General features: G+C 46.5%; 8 non-coding genes and 30 pseudogenes across 8 annotated transcripts; all 38 read left to right on the top strand.

The window, feature by feature from the left end:
* The first annotated feature begins 39 nt into the window (after window positions 1–39).
* LOC148257554 (5S ribosomal RNA) lies at window positions 40–158 on the top strand (annotated as a pseudogene).
* A 563-nt stretch (window positions 159–721) lies between these two features.
* On the top strand, window positions 722–840 carry LOC148257553 (5S ribosomal RNA). The gene has a single exon (XR_015820122.1). It is a non-coding gene; the product is annotated as a 5S ribosomal RNA (ribosomal RNA).
* A 205-nt stretch (window positions 841–1,045) lies between these two features.
* LOC148257552 (5S ribosomal RNA) lies at window positions 1,046–1,164 on the top strand (annotated as a pseudogene).
* Window positions 1,165–1,725: 561 nt separating this feature from the next.
* On the top strand, window positions 1,726–1,843 carry LOC148257551 (5S ribosomal RNA; annotated as a pseudogene).
* A 204-nt stretch (window positions 1,844–2,047) lies between these two features.
* On the top strand, window positions 2,048–2,166 carry LOC148257550 (5S ribosomal RNA; annotated as a pseudogene).
* Window positions 2,167–2,375: 209 nt separating this feature from the next.
* Window positions 2,376–2,494, top strand: LOC148257549 (5S ribosomal RNA). Its single transcript, XR_015820409.1, has one exon. It is a non-coding gene; the product is annotated as a 5S ribosomal RNA (ribosomal RNA).
* A 561-nt stretch (window positions 2,495–3,055) lies between these two features.
* Window positions 3,056–3,174, top strand: LOC148257548 (5S ribosomal RNA; annotated as a pseudogene).
* A 205-nt stretch (window positions 3,175–3,379) lies between these two features.
* LOC148257547 (5S ribosomal RNA) lies at window positions 3,380–3,498 on the top strand. Its single transcript, XR_015821064.1, has one exon. It is a non-coding gene; the product is annotated as a 5S ribosomal RNA (ribosomal RNA).
* Window positions 3,499–4,056: 558 nt separating this feature from the next.
* Window positions 4,057–4,175, top strand: LOC148257546 (5S ribosomal RNA; annotated as a pseudogene).
* A 561-nt stretch (window positions 4,176–4,736) lies between these two features.
* Window positions 4,737–4,854, top strand: LOC148257545 (5S ribosomal RNA; annotated as a pseudogene).
* A 204-nt stretch (window positions 4,855–5,058) lies between these two features.
* LOC148257544 (5S ribosomal RNA) lies at window positions 5,059–5,177 on the top strand (annotated as a pseudogene).
* Window positions 5,178–5,383: 206 nt separating this feature from the next.
* On the top strand, window positions 5,384–5,502 carry LOC148257543 (5S ribosomal RNA; annotated as a pseudogene).
* A 563-nt stretch (window positions 5,503–6,065) lies between these two features.
* LOC148257542 (5S ribosomal RNA) lies at window positions 6,066–6,184 on the top strand (annotated as a pseudogene).
* Window positions 6,185–6,389: 205 nt separating this feature from the next.
* On the top strand, window positions 6,390–6,508 carry LOC148257541 (5S ribosomal RNA; annotated as a pseudogene).
* A 563-nt stretch (window positions 6,509–7,071) lies between these two features.
* Window positions 7,072–7,190, top strand: LOC148257540 (5S ribosomal RNA). The gene has a single exon (XR_015821167.1). It is a non-coding gene; the product is annotated as a 5S ribosomal RNA (ribosomal RNA).
* Window positions 7,191–7,751: 561 nt separating this feature from the next.
* On the top strand, window positions 7,752–7,869 carry LOC148257539 (5S ribosomal RNA; annotated as a pseudogene).
* A 203-nt stretch (window positions 7,870–8,072) lies between these two features.
* LOC148257538 (5S ribosomal RNA) lies at window positions 8,073–8,190 on the top strand (annotated as a pseudogene).
* A 209-nt stretch (window positions 8,191–8,399) lies between these two features.
* On the top strand, window positions 8,400–8,518 carry LOC148257537 (5S ribosomal RNA; annotated as a pseudogene).
* Window positions 8,519–9,081: 563 nt separating this feature from the next.
* Window positions 9,082–9,200, top strand: LOC148257536 (5S ribosomal RNA; annotated as a pseudogene).
* A 202-nt stretch (window positions 9,201–9,402) lies between these two features.
* Window positions 9,403–9,521, top strand: LOC148257535 (5S ribosomal RNA). Its single transcript, XR_015819767.1, has one exon. It is a non-coding gene; the product is annotated as a 5S ribosomal RNA (ribosomal RNA).
* A 560-nt stretch (window positions 9,522–10,081) lies between these two features.
* LOC148257534 (5S ribosomal RNA) lies at window positions 10,082–10,200 on the top strand (annotated as a pseudogene).
* Window positions 10,201–10,404: 204 nt separating this feature from the next.
* LOC148257533 (5S ribosomal RNA) lies at window positions 10,405–10,523 on the top strand (annotated as a pseudogene).
* A 916-nt stretch (window positions 10,524–11,439) lies between these two features.
* LOC148257532 (5S ribosomal RNA) lies at window positions 11,440–11,558 on the top strand (annotated as a pseudogene).
* A 205-nt stretch (window positions 11,559–11,763) lies between these two features.
* On the top strand, window positions 11,764–11,882 carry LOC148257531 (5S ribosomal RNA; annotated as a pseudogene).
* Window positions 11,883–13,094: 1,212 nt separating this feature from the next.
* On the top strand, window positions 13,095–13,213 carry LOC148257530 (5S ribosomal RNA; annotated as a pseudogene).
* A 560-nt stretch (window positions 13,214–13,773) lies between these two features.
* LOC148257529 (5S ribosomal RNA) lies at window positions 13,774–13,892 on the top strand (annotated as a pseudogene).
* A 205-nt stretch (window positions 13,893–14,097) lies between these two features.
* LOC148257528 (5S ribosomal RNA) lies at window positions 14,098–14,216 on the top strand. Its single transcript, XR_015820449.1, has one exon. It is a non-coding gene; the product is annotated as a 5S ribosomal RNA (ribosomal RNA).
* Window positions 14,217–14,778: 562 nt separating this feature from the next.
* Window positions 14,779–14,896, top strand: LOC148257527 (5S ribosomal RNA; annotated as a pseudogene).
* A 203-nt stretch (window positions 14,897–15,099) lies between these two features.
* LOC148257526 (5S ribosomal RNA) lies at window positions 15,100–15,218 on the top strand (annotated as a pseudogene).
* Window positions 15,219–15,427: 209 nt separating this feature from the next.
* On the top strand, window positions 15,428–15,546 carry LOC148257525 (5S ribosomal RNA; annotated as a pseudogene).
* Window positions 15,547–15,751: 205 nt separating this feature from the next.
* LOC148257524 (5S ribosomal RNA) lies at window positions 15,752–15,870 on the top strand (annotated as a pseudogene).
* A 505-nt stretch (window positions 15,871–16,375) lies between these two features.
* On the top strand, window positions 16,376–16,493 carry LOC148257523 (5S ribosomal RNA; annotated as a pseudogene).
* A 203-nt stretch (window positions 16,494–16,696) lies between these two features.
* On the top strand, window positions 16,697–16,815 carry LOC148257522 (5S ribosomal RNA; annotated as a pseudogene).
* A 207-nt stretch (window positions 16,816–17,022) lies between these two features.
* LOC148257521 (5S ribosomal RNA) lies at window positions 17,023–17,140 on the top strand (annotated as a pseudogene).
* Window positions 17,141–17,343: 203 nt separating this feature from the next.
* LOC148257520 (5S ribosomal RNA) lies at window positions 17,344–17,462 on the top strand (annotated as a pseudogene).
* Window positions 17,463–17,672: 210 nt separating this feature from the next.
* Window positions 17,673–17,791, top strand: LOC148257519 (5S ribosomal RNA; annotated as a pseudogene).
* Window positions 17,792–18,350: 559 nt separating this feature from the next.
* Window positions 18,351–18,469, top strand: LOC148257518 (5S ribosomal RNA). Its single transcript, XR_015820962.1, has one exon. It is a non-coding gene; the product is annotated as a 5S ribosomal RNA (ribosomal RNA).
* A 205-nt stretch (window positions 18,470–18,674) lies between these two features.
* On the top strand, window positions 18,675–18,793 carry LOC148257517 (5S ribosomal RNA). Its single transcript, XR_015819762.1, has one exon. It is a non-coding gene; the product is annotated as a 5S ribosomal RNA (ribosomal RNA).
* The last annotated feature ends 76 nt before the right edge of the window (window positions 18,794–18,869 follow it).

Genomic DNA, 18,869 nt, shown 5'->3' with positions numbered 1-18,869 from the left:
GGAATAAGGAGTGTATGTATTTTCAGCACGAAATTAAACAGGTGCAGTCACACCAGCACAAATGCACCGGATCCCATCAGAACTCCGCAGTTAAGTGTGCTTTGGCGAAAGTAGTACAATGATGGGTTACCTCCTGGGAAGTTCTCGTGTTGCACCCTTTTTCTTTTTTTCAGATGTGCTGCTCGACGTTACGCGCGACTTTAATTATGATCTGCAGATTTATTCGCAAATGTGAGCCACGGCGCCGTGGAATTTTTCTTGATATTTGAACGAGAACGAGAGGTGCAGTACGCACGCACAAGGAAACAAATGACGGGAGGGGGAAGAAAGGAGAAGGAGTGTATGTATTTGCAGCGCGAAATGAAACAGGTGCGATCATACCAGCACTAATGCAACGGATTCTATCAGAACTCCGTAGGTAAGGGTGCTTGGGCGAGAATAGTACTAGCATGGGTTACCTCCTGTGAAGTGCTTATATTTCACCCATTTTCTTGCGAAGTCCTTGTGTTGCACCCATTTTTTTGCAGATGATTCTTTCGACGTTACGCGCGACTTGAATTATGGTCCTCAGGTTTATTCGCAAATGTGAGTCACGGCGCTGTAGCATTTTACTTGATATTAGAACGAGAACGGGAGGTGCAGTGCGCACGCACAAGGAAACAAATGACGGGAGGGGGAAGAAAGGGGAATGAGTTTATGTATTTGCAGCGCAAAATTAAAGAGGTGCGATCATACCAGCACTAATGCACCGGATCCCATCAGAACTCCACAGTGAAGTGTGCTTGGGCGAGATTAGTACTTGGATGGGTGACCTCCTGGGAAGTCCTCGTGTCGCACCAATTTTTTTTCAGACGGGTCGTTCGACGTTACGCGCGTCTGGAACTAGGGTCTGCTGGTTTATACGCAAATGTGAGTCAAGAAGCAGGGGCATTTTAATCGATATTAGAACGAGAATGAGACGTGAAGTGTGAACGCACAAGGAAACAAATGACGGGAGGGGGAAGAAAGGAGAAGGTGTGTATGTATTTGCAGCGCAAAATTAAACAGGTGCGATCATACCAGCACTAAAGCTCCGGATCCCATCAGAACTCAACAGTTAAGTGTGCTTGGGCAAGGGTAGTACTCAGATGGGTGACCACTTGGGAAGCCCTCGTGTTGGACCTATTTTTTTTCGGATGGGTTGTTCGACGTTACGCGCGAATGGAATTATAAACCGCTGGTTCATTTGCAAAGGTGAGACACGGTGCCGGGGCATATTACTTGATATTAGAACGAGAAAGAGAGATGCAGAGTGCACGCACAAGGAAACAAATGACGAGATGGGGGATGGGAGGAGAAAGAGTGTATGCATTTGCAGTGCAGAATGAAACATGAGGGATCATACCAGCACTAATGCAACGGATTCTATCAGAACTCTGCAGTTAAAGGTGCTTGGGCGAGAAAAGTACTCGGATGGGTGACCTCCTGCGAAGTCCTTATATTTCACCCATTTTCTTGGGAGGTCATCGTGTTGCACCCATCTTTTTATAGATGATTCTTACGACGTTACGCGCGACTTGATTTATGGTCCGCATGTTTATTCGCAAATGTGAGTCACGGCGCCGTGGCATTTTACTTGATATTAGAACGAGTACGGGAGGTGCAATGCGCACGAACAAGGAAACAAATGACGGAAGGCGGAAGAAAAGAGAAGGAGTGTATGTATTTGACGCGCAAAATTAATCAAGTGGCATCATACCAGCACTAATGCACTGGATCCCATCAGAACTCTACAGTTAAGTGTGCTTGGGCGAGAGTAGTACTCAGATGGGTGACCTCTTGGGAAGTCCTCGTATCGCAACAATTTTTTTTCAGATGAGTCGTTCGACGTTACGCGCGACTGTAACTATGGTCCGCTGGTTTATACGGAAATGTGAGTCAAGAATCAGGGGCATTTTAATCGATATTAGAACGAGAATGAGAGGTGCAGTGTGAACGCACAAGGAAACAAATGATGGGAGGGGGAGAGGGAAGAAGGAGTGTATGTATTTTCAGCACAAAATTAAACAGGTGCGGTCACACCAGCACAAATGCAATGGATCCCATCAGAACTCCGCAGTTAAGTGTGCTTTGGCGAAAGTAGTACAATGATGGGTTTCCTCCTCGGAAGTTCTCGTGTTGCACCCATTTTCTTTTTTTCATATGTGCCGTTCGACCTTACGCGCGACTTTACTTATGGTCCGCAGATTTATTCGCAAATGTGAGTCACGGCGCCGTGGTATTTTACTTGATATTTGAGCGAGAACGGGAGGTGCAGTGCGCACGCACAAGGAAACAAATGACGGGAGGGGGAAGAAAGGAGAAGGAGTTTATGTATTTGCAGCGCGAAATTAAACAGGTGCGATCATACCAGCACTAATGCACCGGATCCCATCAGAACTCCGCAGTTAAGTGTGCTTGGGCGAGAGTAGTACTCGAATGGGTTACCTCTTGGGAAGTCTTCGTGTCGCACTAATTTTTTTTTCAGACGGGTCGTTCGACGTTACGCGCGACTGGAACAAGGGTCCACTGGTTTATACGCAAATGTGAGTCAAGAAGCAGGGGCATTTTATTCGATATTAGAACGAGAAAGAGAGATGCAGAGTGCACGCACAAGGAAACAAATGACGGGAGGGGGATGGAGGGAGAAAAAGTATATGTATTTGCAGCGCAGAATGAAACATGAGCAATCATACCAGCACCAATGCAACGGATTCTATCAGAACTCCGCAAGTTAAAGGTGTTTGGGCGAGAGTAGCACTAGGATGGGTGACTTCCTGCGAAGTCCTTATATTTCACCCATTTTCTTAGGAAGTCCTTGTGTTGCACCCATTTTTTTGCAGATGATTCTTTCGACGATACGCGCGACTTGAATTATGGTCCTCAGGTTTATTCGCAAATGTGAGTCATGGCACTATAGCATTTTACTTGATATTAGAACGAGCACGGGAGGTGCAGTGCGCACGCAAAAGGAAACAAATGACGGGAGGGGGAAGAAAGGAGAAGGAGTTTATGTATTTGCAGCGTGGAATTAGATGGGTGCAATCATACTAGCATTAATGCACCGGATCCCATCAGAACTCCGCAGTAAAGTGTGCTTGGGCGAGAGTAGTACTCGGATGGGTGACCTCCTGGGAAGTCCTCGTGTCGCACCAATTTTTTTTCAGACGGGTCGTTCGACGTTATGCGCGACTGGAATTAGGGTCCGCTGGTTTATACGCAAATGTGAGTCAAGAAACAGGGGCATTTTAATCGATATTTGAACGGGAAGGAGAGGTGCAGTGTGAACGCATAAGGAAACAATTGCTGGGAGGGGGAGGGAAGGAGAAGGAGTGTATGTATTTTCAGCACAAAATGAAACAGGTGCGATCATACCAGCACTAATGCACCGGATCCCATCAGAACTCCGCAGTTAATTGTGCTTGGGCGAGAGTAGTACTCGGATGGGTGACCTCCTGGGAAGTCCTCGTGTCGCACCAATTTTTTTTTAGACGGGTCGTTCGACGTTACGCAGGACTGGAACTAGGGTCCGCTAGTTTATGCGCAAATGTGAGTCAAGAAGCAGGGGCATTTTAATCGATATTAGAACGAGAAAGAGAGGTGCAGTGTGAACGCACATGGAAACAATTGATGGGAGGGGGAGGAAAGGAGAAGGAGTGTATGTATTTTCAGCATGAAATGAAACAGGTGCGATCATACCAGCACTAATGCAACGGATTCTATCAGAACTCCGTAGGTAAGGGTGCTTGGGCAGAGTAGTACTAGCATGGGTTACCTCCTGTGAAGTCCTTATATTTCATCAATTTTCTTGTGAAGTCCTCGTGTCGCACCAATTTTTTTTCAGACAGGTCGTTCGACGTTACACGCGTCTGGAACTGGGGTCCGCTGGTTTATACGCAAATGTGAGTCAAGAAGTAGGGGCATTTTAATCAATATTAGAACGAGAATGAGAGGTGAAGTGTGAACGCACAAGGAAACAAATGACGGGAGGGGGAAGAAAGGAGTACGAGTGTATGTATTTGCAGCGCGAAACTAAACAGGCGCGATCATACCAGCACTAAAGCCCCGGATCCCATCAGAACTCCGCAGTTAAGTGTGCTTGGGCGAGATTAGTACTCGGATGGTTGACCTCTTGGGAAGTCCTCGTGTTGCACCTATTTTTTTTCGGATGGGTTGTTCGATGTTACGCGCGAATGGAATTATAAACAGCTGGTTCATTTGTAAAGGTGAGTCACGGTGCCGGGGCATATTACTTGATATTAGAATGAGAAAGAGAGATTCAGAGTGCACGCACAAGGAAACAAATGACGGGAGGGGGGATGGGAGGAGAAAAAGTGTATGTATTTGCAGTGCAGAATGAAACATGAGGGATCATACCAGCACTAATGCAACGGATTCTATCAGAACTCCGCACTTAAGGGTGCTTGGGCGAGAAAAGTACTCGGATGGGTGACCTCCTGCGAAGTCCTTATATTTTACCCATTTTCTTGGGAGGTCCTCGTGTTGCACCCATCTTTTTGTAGATGATTCTTTCGACGTTACGCGCGACTTGATTTATGGTCCGCAGGTTTATTCGTAATTGTGAGTCCCGGCGCCGTGGCATTTTACTTGATATTAGAACGAGTACGGGAGGTGCAGTGCGCACGCACAAGGAAACAAATGACGGGAGGAGGAAGAAAAGAGAAGGAGTGTATGTATTTGAAGCGCAAAATTAAACAAGTGGCATCATACCAGCACTAATGCACTGGATCCCATCAGAACTCTGCAGTTAAGTGTGCTTGGGCGAGAGTAGTAGTTGGATGGGTGACCTCTTGAGAAGTCCTCGTATCGCAACAATTTTTTTTCAGATTGGTCGTTCGATGTTACGCGCAACTGGAACTATGGTCTGCTGGTTTATACGCAAATGTGAGTGAAGAATCAGGGGCATTTTAATCGATATTAGAATGAGAAGAAGAGGTGCAGTGTGAATGCACAAGAAAACAAATGATGGGAGGGGGGGAGGGAAGAAGGAGTGTATGTATTTTCGGCACGAAATTAAACAGGTGCGGTCACACCAGCACAAATGCACCGGATCCCATCAGAACTCCGCAGTTAAGTGTGCTTTGGCGAAAGTAGTACAATGATGGGTTACCTCCTGGGAAGTTCTCGTGTTGCACCCATTTTTTTTTTTTCAGATGTACCGTTCGACGTTACGCGCGACTTTAATTATGGTCCGCAGATTTATTCGCAAATGTGAGTCACGGTGCCGTGGCATTATACTTGATATTTGAACGAGAACGAGAGGTGCATTGCGCACGCACAAGGAAACAAATGACGGGATGGGCAAGAAAGGAGGAGTTTATGTATTTGCCGCGTGGAATTAAACAGGTGCGATCACACGAGCACTAATGCACCGGATCCCATCAGAACTCCGCAGTTAAGTGTGCTTGGGCGAGAGTAGTACTCGGATGGGTGACCTCTTGGGAAGTCCTCGTGTCGTACTAATTTTTTTTTTCAGACGGGTCGTTCGACGTTACGCGCGACTGCAGCTCGGGTCCACTTGTTTATACGCAAATGTGCGTCAAGAAGCAGGGGCATTTTAATCGATATTAGAACGAGAAAGAGGGATGCAGAGTGCACCCACAAGTAAACAAATGACAGGAGGGGGGATGGAGGGAGAAAAAGTGTGTGTATTTGCAGCGCAGAATGCAACATGAGCAATCATACCAGCACCAATGCAACGGATTCGATCAGAACTCCGCAAGTTAAGGGTGCTTGGGCGAGAGTAGCACTAGGATGGGTGACCTCCTCCGAAGTCCTTATATTTCACCCATTTTCTTAGGAAGTCCTCGTGTTGCACTCCTTTTTTTGCAGATGATTCTTTCGACGATACGCGCGACTTGAATTATGGTCCTCAGGTTTATTCGCAAATTTGAGTCACGGCACCGTAGCATTTTACTTTATATTAGAACGAGCACGGGAGGTGCAGTGCGCACGCACAAGGAAACAAATGACGGGAGGGGGAAGAAAGGAGAAGGAGTTTATGTATTTACAGCGCGGAATTAAACAGGTGCGATCATACCAGCACTAATGCACCGGATCCCATCAGAACTCCGTAGTTAAGTGTGCTTTGGCGAGAGTAGTACTTGGATTGGTGACCTTCTGGGAAGTCTTTGTGTCGCACCAATTTTTTTTCAGACGGGTCGTTCGACGTTACGCGCGACTGGAATTGGCGTCCGCTAGTTTATACGCAAATGTGAGTCAAGAAGCAGGGGCATTTTAATCGATATTAGAACGAGAATGAGAGGTGAAGTGTGAACGCACAAGGAAACAAATGACGGGAGGGGGAAGAAAGGAGAAGAAGTGTATGTATTTGCAACGCAAAATTAAACAGGTGCGATCATGCCAGCACTAATGCACCGGATCCCATCAGAATTTCACAGTTAAGTGTGCGTGGGCGAGAGTAGTACTCGGATGGGTGACCTCTTGGGAAGTCCTCGTGCCGCAGTAATTTTTTTTTCAGACGGATCGTTCGACGTTACGTGCGACTAGAACTAGGGTCCACTGGTTTATACGCAAATGTGAGTCAAGAAGTAGGGGCATTTTAATCGATATTAGAACGAGAAGGAGAGGTGCAGAGTGCACGCACAAGGAAACAAATGACGGGAGGGGGGATGGAGGGAGAAAAAGTGTGTATATTTGCAGCGCAGAATGAAACATGAGCAATCATACCAGCACGAATGCAACGGATTCTATCAGAAATCTGCAAGTTAAGGGTGCTTGGGCGAGAGTAGCACTAAGATGGGTGACCTCCTGCGAAGTCCTTATATTTCACCCATTTTCTTAGGAAGTCCTCGTGTTGCACCCATTTTTTTTGCAGATGATTCTATCGACGATACGCACGACTTGAATTATGGTCCTCAGGTTTATTCGCAAATGTGAGTCATGGCACCGTAGCATTTTACTTGATATTAGAACGATCACGGGAGGTACAGTACGCACGCACAAGGAAACAAATGACGGGAGGGGGAAGAAAGGAGAAGGAGTTTATGTATTTGCAGCGCAGAATTAAATGGGTGCGATCATACCAGCACTAATGCACCGGATCCCATCAGAACTCCGCAGCTAAGTGTGCTTGGGCGAGAGTAGTACTCGGATGGGTGACCACCTGGGAAGCCCTCGTGTTGCAGCTATTTTTTTTCGGATAGGTTGTTCGACGTTACGCGCGAATGGAATTATAAATAGCTGGATCATTTGCAAAGGTGAGTCACGGTGCTGGGGCATATTACTTGATATTAGAAAGAGAAAGAGAGATGCAGAGTGCACGCACAAGGAAACAAATGACGGGAGGGGGGATGAGAGGAGAAAGAGTGTATGTATTTGTAGTGCAGAATGAAACATGAGGGATCATACCAGCACTAATGCAACGGATTCTATCAGAACTCTGCAGTTAAGGGTGCATGGGCGAGAAAGGTACTCGGATGGGTGACCTCCTGCGAAGTCCTTATATTTCACCCATTTTCTTGGGAGGTCCTGGTGTTGCACCCATCTTTTTGCAGATGATTCTTTCGACGATACGCGCGACTTGATTTATGGTCCGCAGGTTTATTCACAAATGTGAGTCACGGCGCCGTAGCATTTTACTTGATATTAGAACGAGTACGGGAGGTGCAGTGCGCACGCACAAGGAAACAAATGACGGGAGGAGGAAGAAAAGAGAAGGAGTGTATGTATTTGAAGCGCAAAATTAAACAAGTGGCATCATACCAGCACTAATGCACTGGATCCCATCAGAACTCTGCAGTTAAGCATGCTTGGGCGAGAGTAGTACTCGGATGGGTGACCTCTTGGGAAGTCCTCGTATCGCAACAATTTTTTTTCAGATGGGTCTTTCGACGTTACGCGCGACTGGAACTATGGTCCGCTGGTTTATACGCAAATGTGAGTCAAGAATCAGGGGCATTTTAATCGATATTAGAATGAGAATGAGAGGTGCAGTGTGAACGCACAAGGAAACAAATGATTGGAGGGGGGAGGGAAGAAGGAGTGTATGTATTTTCAGCACGAAATTAAACAGGTGCGGTCAAACAGCACAAATGCACCGGATCCCATCAGAACTCCGCAGTTAAGTGTGCTTTGTCGAAAGTAGTACAATGATAGGTTACCTCCTGGGAAGTTCTCGTGTTGCACCCATTTTCTTTTTTTCAGATGTGCAGTTCGACGTTACGCGCGACTTTAATTATAGTCCGCAGATTTATTCGCAAATGTGAGTCACGGCGCCGTGGCATTTTACTTGATATTTGAACGAGAACGAGAGGTGCAGTGCGCACGCACAAGGAAAAAAATCACGGGAGGGGGAAGAAAGGAGAAGGAGTTTATGTATTTGCAGCGCGAAATGAAACAGGTGCGATCATACCAGCACTAATGCAAAGGATTCTATCAGAACTCCGTAGGTAAGGGTGTTTGGGCGAGATTAGTACTAGCATGGGTTACCTCCTGGGAAGACCTCGTGTCGCATTAATTTTTTTTTTCAGACAGGTCGTTCGACGTTACGCGCGACTGGAACTAGAGTCCACTGGTTTATACGCAAATGTGAGTCAAGAAGCAGGGGCATTTTAATCGGTATTAGAACGAGAAGGAGAGATGTAGAGTGCACGCACAAGGAAACAAATGACGGGAGGGGGGATGGAGGGAGAAAAAGTGTATGTATTTGCAGCGAAGAATGAAACATGAGCAATCATACCAGCACCAATGCAACGAATTCTTTCAGAACTCCGCAAGTTAAGGGTTCTTGGGCGAGAGTAGCACTAGGATGGGTGACCTCCTGCGAAGTCCTTATATTTCACACATTTTCTTTGGAAGTCCTCGTGTTACACCCATTTTTTTGCAGATAATTCTTTCGACAATACGCGCGACTTGAATTATGGCCCTCAAGTTTATTCGCAAATGTGAGTCACGGCCCCGTAGCATTTTACTTGATATTAGAACGAGCACGGGAGGTGCAGTGCGCACCCACAAGGAAAGAAATAACGGGAGGGGGAAGAAAGGGGAATGAGTTTATGTATTTGCAGTGCGAAATTAAACAGGTGCGATCATACCAGCACTAATGCACCGGATCCCATCAAAACTCCGCAGTTAAGTGTGCTTGGACGAGATTAGTACTCGGATGGTTGACCTCCTGGGAAGTCCTCGTGTCGCACTAATTTTTTTTCAGACTTGTCGTTCGACGTTACGCGCGTCTGGAACTAGGGTCAGCTGGTTTATATGTAAATGTGAGTTAAGAAGCAGGGGCATTTTAATCGATATTAGAACGAGAATGAGAGGTGAAGTGTGAACGCACAAGGAAACAAATGACGGGAGGGGGAAGAAAGGAGGAGTATATGTATTTGTGGCGCAAAATTAAAGAGGTGCTATCATACCAGCACTAAAGCCCCGGATCCCATCAGAACTCCGTAGTTAAGTGTGCTTGGGCGAGAGTAGTACTCGGATGGGTGACCACCTGGGAAGCCCTCGTGTTGCACCTATGTTTTTTCGGATGGGTTGTTCGACGTTACGCGCGAATGGAATTATAAACCGCTGGCTCATTTGCAAAGGTGAGTCACGGTGCCGGGGCATATTACTTGATATTAGAACAAGAAAGAGAGATGCAGAATGCACGCACAAGGAAACAAATGACGGGAGGGGGGATGGGAGGAGAAAGAGTGTATGTATTTGCAGCGCATAATGAAACATGAGGGATCATACCAGCACTAATGCAACGAATTCTATCAGAACTCCGCAGTTAAGGGTGCTTGGGCGAGAAAAGTACTCGGATGGGTGAGCTCCTGCGAAGTCCTTATATTTCACCCATTTTCTTAGGAAGTACTCGTGTTGCACCCATTTTTTTACAGATGATTCTTTCGACGATACGCGCAACTTGAATTATGGTCCTCAAGTTTATTCGCAAATGTGAGTCACGGCACCGTAGTATTTTACTTGATATTAGAACGAGCACGGTAGGTGCAGTGCGCACGTACAAGGAAACAAATGACGGGAGGGGAAAGAAAGGAGAAGGAGTTTATGTATTTGTAGCGTGAAATTAAACGGGTGCGATCATACCAACACTAATGCATCGGATCCCATCAGAACTCTGCAGTTAAGTGTGCTTGGGCGAGAGTAGTACTCGGATGGGTGACCTCATGGGAAGTCCTCGTGTCGCACCAATTTTTTTTCAGACGGGTCGTTCGACGTTACTCGCGACTGGAACTATGGTCCGCTTGTTTATACACAAATGTGAGTCAAGAATCAGGGGCATTTTAATCGATATTAGAACGAGAAGGAGAGGTGCAGTGTGAACGCACAAGGAAACAAATGATGGGAGGGGGGGAGGGAAGAAGGAGTGTATGTATTTTCAGCACGAAATTAAACAAGTGCGGTCACACCAGCACAAATGCACCGAATCCCATCAGAACTCCGCAGTTAAGTGTGCTTTGGCGAAAGTAGTACAATGATGGGTTACCTCTTGGGAAGTTCTCGTGTTGCACCCATTTTCTTTTTTTCAGATGTGCCGTTCGACGTTACGCGCGACTTTAATTATAGTCCGCAGATTTATTCGCAAATGTGAGTCACGGCGCCGTGGCATTTTACTTGATATTTGAACGAGAACGAGAGGTGCAGTGCGCACGCACAAGGAAAAAAATCACGGGAGGGGGAAGAAAGGAGAAGGAGTTTATGTATTTACAGCGCGAAATGAAACAGGTGCGATCATACCAGCACTAATGCAAAGGATTCTATCAGAACTCCGTAGGTAAGGGTGTTTGGGCGAGATTAGTACTAGCATGGGTTACCTCCTGGGAAATCCTTATATCTCACCCATTTTCTTGTGAAGTCTTCGTGTTGCACCCATTTTTTTGCAGATGATTCTTTCGACGTTACGCGCGACTTGAATTATGGTCCTCAGGTTTATTCGCAAATGTGAGTCACAGTGCTGTACCATTTTACTTGATATTAGAACGATAAAGGGAGGTGCAGTGCGCACGCACAAGGAAACAAATTACGGGAGGGGAAAGAAAGGAGAAGGAGTGTATGTATTTGCAGCGCGAAATGAAACAGGTGCGATCATACCAGCACTAATGCAACGGATTCTATCAGAACTCCGTAGGTAAGGGTGCTTTGGCGAGAGTAGTACTAGCATGGGTTACCTCCTGGGAAGTCCTTATATTTCACCCATTTTCTTGTGAAGTCCTCGTGTTGCACCTATTTTTTGCAGATGATTCTTTCGATGTTACGCGCGACTTGAATTATGGTCCTCAGGTTTATTCGCAAATGTGAGTCACGGCGCTGTAGCATTTTACTTGATATTAGAACGAGAACAGGAGGTGCAGTGCGCACGCACAAGGAAACAAATGACGGGAGGGGGAAGAAAGGGGAATGAGTTTATGTATTTGCAGCGCGAAATTAAACAGGTGCGATCATACCAGCACTAATGCACCGGATCCCATCAGAGCTCCGCAGTGAAGTCTGCTTGGGCGAGATTAGTACTCGGATGGGTGACCTCCTGGGAAGTCCTCGTGTTGCACAAATTTTTTTTCAGACGGGTCGTTCGACGTTAAGCACGTCTGGAACTAGGGTCCGCTGCTTTATACACAATTGTGAGTCAAGAAGCAGGGGCATTTTAATCGATATTAGAACGAAAATGAGAGGTGAAGTGTGAACGCACAAGGAAACAAATGACGGGAGGGGGAAGAAAGGAGAAGGAGTGTATGTATTTGCAGCGCAAAAGTAAATAGGTGCGATCATACCAGCACTAAAGCTCCGGATCCCATCAGAACTCCGCAGTTAAGTGTGCTTGGGCGAGCGTAGTACTCGGATGGGTGACTTCCTGGGAAGTCCTCGTGTCGCACTAATTTTTTTTTCAGATGGGTCGTACGACGTTACGCGCGAATAGAATTATAAACCACTGGTTCATTTGCAAAGATGAGTCACGGTGCCGGGGCATATTACTTGATATTAGAACGAGAAAGAGAGATGTAGAGTGCACGCACAAGGAAACAAATGACGGAAGGGGGATGGGAGGAGAAAGAGTGTATGTATTTGCAGTGCAGAATGAAACATGAGGGATCATACCAGCACTAATGCAACGGATTCTATCAGACCTCCGCAGTTAAGGGTGCTTGGGCGAGAAAAGTACTCGGATGGGTGACCTTCTGCGAAGTCCTTATATTTCACCCATTTTCTTGGGAGGTCCTCGTGTTGCACCCATCTTTTTGCAGATGATTCTTTCGACGTTACGCGCAACTTGATTTATGGTCCGCAGGTTTATTCGCAAATGTGAGTCACGGCGCCGTGACATTTTACTTGATATTAGAACGAGTACGGGAGGTGCAGTGCGCACGCACAAGGAAACAAATAACGGGAGGAGGAAGAAAAGAGAAGGAGTGTATGTATTTACAGCGCGGAATTAAACAGTTGCTATCATACCAGAACTCCACAGTGAAGTGTGCTTGGGCGAGATTAGTACTCGGATGGGTGACCTCTTGGGAAGTTCTCGTGTCACACCAATTTTTTTTCAGACGGGTCGTTCGACGTTACGCGCGTCTGGAACTAGGGTCCGCTGGTTTATACGCAAATGTGAGTCAAGAAGCACATTTTAATCGATATTAGAACGAGAAGGAAAGATGCAGAGTGCACGCACAAGGAAACAAATGACGGGAGGGGGGATGGAGGGAGAAAAAGTGTATGTATTTGCAGCGCAGAATGAAACATGAGCAATCATACCAGCACCAATGCAACGGATTCTATCAGAACTCCGCAAGTTAAGGGTGCTTGGGCGAGAGTAGCACTAGGATGGGTGACCTCCTGCGAAGTTCTTATATTTCACCCATTTTCTTAGGAAGTCCTCGTGTTGCACCCATTTTTTTGCAGATGATTATTTCGACGATACGCGCGACTTAAATTATGGTCCTCAGGTTTATTCGCAAATGTGAGTCACGGCACCGTAGCATTTTACTTGATATTAGAACAAGCACGGGAGGTGCAGTGCGCACGCACAAGGAAACAAATGACGGGAGGGGGAAGAAAGGAGAAGGAGTTTATGTATTTGCAGCGCGGAATTAAACGGGTGCGATCATACCAGCACTAATGCACCGGATCCCATCAGAAGTCCGCAGTTAAGTGTGCTTGGGAGAGAGTAGTACTCGGATGGGTGACCTCTTGGAAAGTCCTCATGTCGCACCAATTTTTTTTTCAGACGGGTCGTTCGACGTTTCGCGTGACTGGAACTGGGGTCCGCTGGTTTATATGCAATTGTGAGTCAAGAAGCAAGAGCATTTTAATCGATATTAGAACGAGAAGGAGAGGTGCAGTGTGAACGCACAAGGAAACAATTGATGGGAGGGGGAGGGAAGGAGAAAGAGTGTATGTATTTTCAGCACGAAATGAAATAGGTGCGATCATACCAGCACTAATGCAACGGATTCTAACAGAACTTCGTAGGTAAGGGTGTTTGGGCGAGAGTAGTACTAGCATGGGTTACCTCTTGTGAAGTCCTTATATTTCACCCATTTTCTTGTGAAGTCCTCGTGTCGCACAAATTTATTTTCAGACGGGTCGTTCGACGTTACGCGCGTCTGGAACTAGGGTCCGCTGGTTTATACACAAATGTGAGTCAAGAAGCATGGGCATTTTAATCGATATTAGAACGAGAATGAGAGGTGAAGTGTGAACGCACAAGGAAACAAGTGACGGGAGGGGGAAGAAAGGAGAAGGAGTGTATGTATTTGCAGCGCGAAACTAAACAGGTGCGATCATACCAGCACTAAAGCCCCGGATCCCATCAGAACTCCGCAGTTAAGTGTGCTTGGGCGAGATTAGTACTCGGATGGTTAACCTCCTGGGAAATCCTCATGTCGCACCAATTTTTTTTCAGACGAGTCGTTCGACGTTACGCGCGTCTGGAACTAGGGTCCGTTTGTTTATACGCAAATGTGAGTCAAGAAGCAGGGGCATTTTAATCGATATTAGAACGAGAATGAGAGGTGAAGTGTGAACGCACAAGGAAACAAATGACGGGAGGGGGAAGAAAGGAGTAGGAGTGTATGTAGTTGCAGCGCGAAATTAAATAGGTGCGATCATACCAGCATTAAAGCTCCGGATCCCATCAGAACTCCACAGTTAAGTGTGCTTGGGCGAGAGTAGTACTCGGATGGGTGTCCACCTGGGAAGCCCTCGTGTTGCACCTATTTTTTTTTCGGATGGGTTATTCGACGTTACGCGCGAATGGAATTATAAATAGCTGGTTCATTTGCAAAGGTGAGTCACGGTGCCTGGGCATATTACTTGATATTAGAACGAGAAAGAGAGATGCAGAGTGCACGCACAAGGAAACAAATGACGGGAGGGGGGATGGAAGGAGACAGAGTGTATGTATTTGCTGTGCAGAATGATACATGAGGGATCATACCAGCACTAATGCAATGGATTCTATCAGAACTCCACAGTTAAGGGTGCTTGGGCGAGAAAAGTACTCGGATGGGTGACCTCCTGTGAAGTCCTTATATTTCACCCATTTTCTTGGTAGGTCCTCGTGTTGCACCCATTTTTTTGCAGATGATTCTTTCGACGTTACGCGCCACTTGATTTATGGTCCGCAGGTTTATTCGCAAATGTGAGTTACGGCATCGTGGCATTTTACTTGATATTAGAACGAGAACGGGAGGTGCAGTGTGCACGCAAAAGGAAACAAATGACGGGAGGAGGAAGAAAAGAGATGGAGTGTATGTATTTGAAGCGCAAAATTAAACAAGTGGCATCATACCAGCACTAATGCACTAGATCCCATCAGAACTCTGCAGTTAAGTGTGCTTGGGCGAGTGTAGTACTCGGATGGGTGACCTCTTGGGAAGTCCTCGTATCGCAACAATTTTTTTTCAGATGGGTCAATCGACGTTACGCGCGACTGGAACTATGGTCCGCTGGTTTATACGCAAATGTGAGTCAAGAATCAGAGACATTTCAATCGATATTAGAACGAGAAGGAGAGGTGCAGTGTGAACGCACAAGGAAACAAATGATGGGAGGGGGGAGGGAAGAAGGAGTGTATGTATTTTCAGCACGAAATTAAACAGGTGCGGTCACACCAGCACAAATGCACCGGATCCCATCAGAACTCTGCAGTTAAGTGTGCTTTGGAGAAAGTAGTACAATGATGGGTTACCTCCTGGGAAGTTCTCGTGTTGCACCCATTTTCTTTTTTTTAGATGTGTCGTTCGACGTTACGCGCGACTTTAATTATGGTCCGCAGATTTATTCGCAAATGTGAGTCACGACGCCGTGGCATTTTACTTGATATTTGAACGAGAACGAGAGGTGCAGTGCGCACGCACAAGGAAACAAATTACGGGAGGGGGAAGAAAGGAGAAGGAGTTTATGTATTTGCAGCGCGGAATTAAAGGGGTGCGATCATACCAGCACTAATGCACCGGATCCCGTCAAAACTCCGCAGTTAAGTGTGCTTTGGCGAGAGTAGTACTCGGATTGGTGATCTCTTGGGAAGTCCTCGTGTCGCACCAATTTTTTTTCAAACGGGTCGTTCGACGTTACGCGCGACTGGAACTAGGGTCCGCTGGTTTATACGCAAATGTGAGTCAAGAAGCAGGGGCATTTTAACCGATATTAGAATGAGAAGGAGAGGTGAATTGTGAACGCACAAGGAAACAATTGATGGGAGGGGGAGGGAAGGAGAAGGAGTGTATGTATTTTCAGCACGAAGTGAAACAGGTGCGATCATACCAGCACTAATGCAACGGATTCTATCAGAACTCCGTAGGTAAGGGTGCTTGGGCGAGAGTAGTACTAGCATGGGTTACCTCCTGCGAACTTCTTATATTTCACCCATTTTCTTGTGAAGTCCTCGTGTTGCACCCATTTTTTTGCAGATGATTCTTTCGACGATACGCGGGACTTGAATTATGGTCCTCAGATTTATTCGCAAATGTGAGTCACGGCACCGTAGCATTTTACTTGCAGTGCAGTGCAGAATGAAACATGAGGGATCATACCAGCACTAATGCAACGGATTCTATCAGAACTCCGCAGTTAAGGGTGCTTGGGCGAGAAAAGTACTCGGATAGGTGACCTCCTTCGAAGTCCTTATATTTCACCTATTTTCTTGGGAGGTCCTCGTGTTGCACCCATCTTTTTGCAGATGATTCTTTCGACGTTGCGCGCGACTTGATTTATGGTCCGCAGTTTTATTCGCAAATGTGAGTCACGGTGCCGTGGCATTTTACTTGATATTAGAACGAGTACGGGAGGTGCAGTGCGCACGCACAAGGAAACAAATGACGAGAGGAGGAAGAAAAGAGAATGAGTGTATGTTTTTGAAGCGCAAAAATAAACAAGTGGCATCATACCAGCACTAATGCACTGGATCCCATCAGAACTCTGCAGTTAAGTATGCTTGGGCGAGAGTAGTACTCAGATGGGTGACCTCTTGGGAAGTCCTCGTATCGCAACAATTTTTTTTCAGATGGGTCGTTCGACGTTATACGCGACGGGAACTATGGTCCGCTGGTTTATACGCAAATATGAGTCAAGAATCAAGGGCATTTTAATCAATATTCGAACGAGAATGAGAGGTGCAGTGTGAACGCACAAGGAAACAAATGATGGGAGGGGGGGAAGGAAGAAGGGTGTATGTATTTTCAGCACGAAATTAAACAGGTGCGGTCACACCAACACTAATGCACCGGATCCCATCAGAACTCCGCAGTTAAGTGTGCTTTGGCGAAAGTAGTACAATGATGGGTTACCTCCTAGGAAGTTCTCGTGTTGCACCCATTTTCTTTTTTTCAGATGTGCCGTTCGACGTTACACGCGACTTTAATTATGGTCCGCTGATTTATTCGCAAATGTGAGTCACGGCGTCGTGGCATTTTACTTGATATTTGAACGAGAACGATAGGTGCAGTGCGCACGCACAAGGAAACAAATGACTGGAGGAGGAAGAAAAGAGGATTGTATGTATTTGAAGCGCAAAATTAAACAAGTGGCATCATACCAGCACTAATGCACTAGATCCCATCAGAACTCTGCAGTTAAGTGTGCTTGGGCGAGATTAGTACTCGGATGGGTGACCTCTTGGGAAGTCCTCGTATCGCAACAATTTTTTTTCAGATGGGTCGTTCGACGTTACGCGCAACTGGAACTATGGTCCGCTGGCTTATACGCAAATGTGAGTCAAGAATTAGGGGCATTTTAATCGATATTAGAACGAGAAGGAGAGGTGCAGTGTGAACGCACAAGGAATCAAATGATGGGAGGGGGGAGGGAAGAAGGAGTGTATGTATTTTCAGAACGAAATAAAACAGGTGCGGTCACACCAGCACAAATGTACCGGATCCCATCAGAACTCTGCAGTTAAGTGTGCTTTGGAGAAAGTAGTACAATGATGGGTTACCTCCTGGGAAGTTCTCGTGTTGCACCCATTTTTTTTTTTTTCAGATGTGTCGTTCGACGTTACGCGCGACTTTAATTATGGTCCGCAGATTTATTCGCAAATGTGAGTCACGGCGCCGTGGCATTTTACTTGATATTTGAACGAGAACGAGAGGTGCAGTGCGCACGCACAAGGAAACAAATGACGGGAGGGGGAAGAAAGGAGAAGGAGTTTATGTATTTGCAGCGCGGAATTAAAGGGGTGCGATCATACCAGCACTAATGCAACGGATCCCGTCAAAACTCCGCAGTTAAGTGTGCTTTGGCGAGAGTAGTACTCGGATTGGTGATCTCTTGGGAAGTCCTCGTGTCGCACCAATTTGTTTTCAAACGGGTCGTTCGACGTTACGCGCGACTGGAACTAGGGTCCGCTGGTTTATACGCAAATGTGAGTCAAGAAGCAGGGGCATTTTAACCGATATTAGAACGAGAAGGAGAGGTGAATTGTGAACGCACAAGGAAACAATTGATGGGAGGGGGAGGGAAGGAGAAGGAGTGTATGTATTTTCAGCACGAAGTGAAACAGGTGCGATCATACCAGCACTAATGCAACGGATTCTATCAGAACTCCGTAGGTAAGGGTGCTTGGGCGAGAGTAGTACTAGCATGGGTTACCTCATGCGAACTCCTTATATTTCACCCATTTTCTTGTGAAGTCCTCGTGTTGCACCCCTTTTTTTGCAGATGATTCTTTCGATGTTACGCGCGACTTGAATTATGGTCCTCAGGTTTATTCGCAAATGTGAGTCACGGCACCGTGGCATTTTGCTTGATATTAGAACGAGAACGGGAGGTGCGGTGCGCACGCACAAGGAAACATATGACGGGAGGGGGAAGAAAGGGGAATGAGTTTATGTATTTGTAGCGCAAAATTAAACGGGTGCGATCATACCAGCACTATTGCACCGGATCCCATCAGAACTCCGCAGTTAAGTGTGCTTGGGCGAGATTAGTACTCGGATGGGTGACCTCCTGGGAAGTCCTCGTGTCGCACCAATTATTTTTCAGACGGGTCTTTCGACGTTACACGCGTCTGGAACTAGGGTCCGCTGGTTTATACGCAAATGTGAGTCAATAAGCAGGGGCATTTCAATCGATATTAGAACGAGAATGAGAGGTGAAGTGTTAACGCACAAGGATACAAATGACGGGAGGGGGAAGAAATGAGAAGGAGTGTATGTATTTGCAGCGCGAAATTAAACAGGTGCGATCATACCAGCACTAAAGCTCCGGATCCCATCAGAACTCCGCAGTTAAGTGTGCTTGGGCGAGAGTAGTACTCGGATGGGTCACCACCTGGGAAGCCCTCGTGTTGTACCTATTTTTTTTTTCGGATGGGTTGTTCGACGTTACGCGCGAATGGAACTAGGGTCTGCTGGTTTATACGCAAATATGAG

Source organism: Carica papaya, chromosome 5, assembly GCF_054855325.1.
Source record: "Carica papaya isolate Zhongbai chromosome 5, ASM5485532v1, whole genome shotgun sequence".
NCBI classification, from domain to species: Eukaryota; Viridiplantae; Streptophyta; class Magnoliopsida; order Brassicales; family Caricaceae; genus Carica; species Carica papaya.
This window is presented reverse-complemented; position numbering and strand designations above follow the sequence as displayed.